Source organism: Pristiophorus japonicus, chromosome 4 (genome assembly GCF_044704955.1).
Source record: "Pristiophorus japonicus isolate sPriJap1 chromosome 4, sPriJap1.hap1, whole genome shotgun sequence".
Classification (NCBI taxonomy): Eukaryota; Metazoa; Chordata; class Chondrichthyes; family Pristiophoridae; genus Pristiophorus; species Pristiophorus japonicus.
Window position 1 is genome coordinate 270,070,169 of NC_091980.1, and position 2,552 is coordinate 270,072,720.

The 2,552-nt window shown below is 43.3% G+C and overlaps 1 non-coding gene across 1 annotated transcript; it reads left to right on the top strand.

Annotated features, from left to right (window-relative positions):
- The first annotated feature begins 433 nt into the window (after window positions 1-433).
- trnae-uuc (transfer RNA glutamic acid (anticodon UUC)) lies at window positions 434-505 on the top strand. Its single transcript has one exon. It is a non-coding gene; the product is annotated as a tRNA-Glu (tRNA).
- The last annotated feature ends 2,047 nt before the right edge of the window (window positions 506-2,552 follow it).

A 2,552-nucleotide genomic window follows, 5' to 3' on the forward strand; every position in this document is an offset into this window, starting at 1 on the left:
CCCTCATCCTTCTGAACTCCAACGAGTAAAGACCCAGTCTACTCAGTCTATCATCATAAGGTAACCCCCTCACTCATCTCTGGAATCAGCCTAGTGAACCGTCTCTGTACCCCCTCCAAAGCCAGTATATCCTTCCTTAAGTAAGGTGACCAAAACTGCACACAGTACTCCAGGTGTGGCCTTACCAATACCCTATACAGTTGCAGCAGGACCTCTCTGCTTTTGTACTCCATCCCTCTCGCAATGAAGGCCAACATTCCATTCGCCTTCCTGATTACCTGCTGCACCTGCAAACTAACTTTTTGGGATTCATGCACAAGGTATTTGTTGCGTTGGTGTTGTGGTAATGTTACCAGAAGTGTGATCAACCTGGATTAGTCATGTGAAGTTCAAATCCCAGCTTGGGCACTTGTAAAGCTGAATTTTAGAAGCTTCCCTGGTGGTCTAGTGGTTAGGATTCGGCGCTTTCACCGCTGCGGCCCGGGTTCGATTCCCGGTCAGGGAACATTGTATTTTCGTCCGTTTGCACTGCAAGGCTGTTCCTGAACAAATTTACAGCTCACTGCACTCTTGCTGCCCCAACCATCAGCAGCGCATCATTCGTTGTAGTGATACAGCATACACTTCTGTGCCTTCCGTTTCCCTAAAAGAGTTTCATGCACAAGGACCCCCAGGTCCCTCTGCACCTCAGCATGTTGTAATTTCTCCCCATTCAAATAATATTCCCTTTTACTGTTTTTTTTTCCCCAAGGTGGATGACCTCACATATTCTGACATTGTATTCCATCTGCCAAACCTTAGCCCATTCGCTTAACCTATCCAAATCTCTTTGCAGCCTCTCTGTGTCCTCTACACAACCCGCTTTCCCACTAATCTTTGTGTCATCTGAAAATGTTGTTACACTACACTCTGTCCCCTCTTCCAGGTCATCTATGTATATTGTAAACAGTTGTGGTCCCAGCACCGATCCCTGTGGCACACCACTAACCACCGATTTCCAAACTGAAAAGGACCCATTTATCCCGACTCTCTGCTTTCTGTTCGCCAACCAATTCTCTATCCATGCTAATACATTTCCTCTGACTCCACTTACCTCTATCTTCTGCAGTAACCTTTTGTATGGCACCTTATCGAATGCCTTTTGGAAATCTAAATACACCACATCCATCGGTACACCTCTATCCACCATGCTCGTTATATCCTCAAAGAATTCTAGTAAATTAGTTAAACATGATTTCCTCTTCATGAATCCATGCTGCGTCTGCTTGATTGCACTATTCCTATCTAGATGTCCCGCTATTTCTTCCTTAATGATAGTTTCAAGCATTTTCCCCACTACAGATGTTAAACTAACCGGCCTATAGTTACCTGCCTTTTGTCTGCCCCCTTTTTTAAACAGAGGCGTTACATTAGCTGCTTTCCAATCCGCTGGTACCTCCCCAGAGTCCAGAAAATTTTGGTAGATTATAACGAATGCATCTGCTATAACTTCCGGCCATCCCTTTTAATACCCTGGGATGCATTTCATCAGGACCAGGGGACTTGTTTACCTCGAGTCCCATTAGCCTGTCCAGCACTACCCCCCTAGTGATAGTGATTGTCTCAAGGTCCTCCCTTCCCACATTCCTGTGACCAGCAATTTTTGGAATGGTTTCTGTGTCTTCCACTGTGAAGACCGAAGCAAAATAATTGTTTAAGTCTCAGCCATTTCCACATTTCCCATTATTAAATCCCTCTTCTCATCTTTTAAGGGACCAACATTTACTTTAGTCACTCTTTTCCATTTTATATATCTGTAAAAGCTTTTACTATCTGTTTTTATTTTTTACACAAGTTTACCTTTGAAATCTATCTTTCCTTTCTTTATTGCTTTTTTAGTCATTCTTTGTCGTTTAAAATTTTCCCAATCCTCTAGTTTCCCACTAACCTTGGCCACCTTATACGCATTGGTCTTTGATTTGATACTCTCCTTTATTTCCTTGGTTATCCACGGCTGGTTATCCCTTCTCTTGCCGCCCTTCTTTTTCACTGGAATATATTTTTGTTGCGCACTATGAAAGAGCTCCTTAAAAGTCCTCCACTGTTCCTCAATTGTGCCACCGTTTAGTCTGTGTTTCCAGTCTACTTTAGCCAACTCTGCCCTCATCCCACTGTAGTCCCCTTTGTTTAAGCATAGTACGCTCATTTCTGACACAACTTCCTCACCCTCAATCTGTATTACAAATTCAACCATACTGTGATCACTCATTCCAAGAGGATCTTTTACTAGGAGATCGTTTATTTTTCCTGTCTCATTACACAGGACCAGATCTAAGATAGCTTGCTCCCTTGTAGGTTCTGTTACATACTGTTCTAAGAAACAATCCCGTATGCATTCTATGAATTCCTCCTCTAGGCTACCCCATGCGATTTGAGTTGACCAATCGATATGTAGGTTAAAATCCCCCATGATTACTGCCGTTCCTTTTTCACATGCCTCCATTATTCCCTTGATTATTGCCCGTCCCACCTTGAAGTTATTATTTGGGGGCCTATAAACTACGCCCACCAGT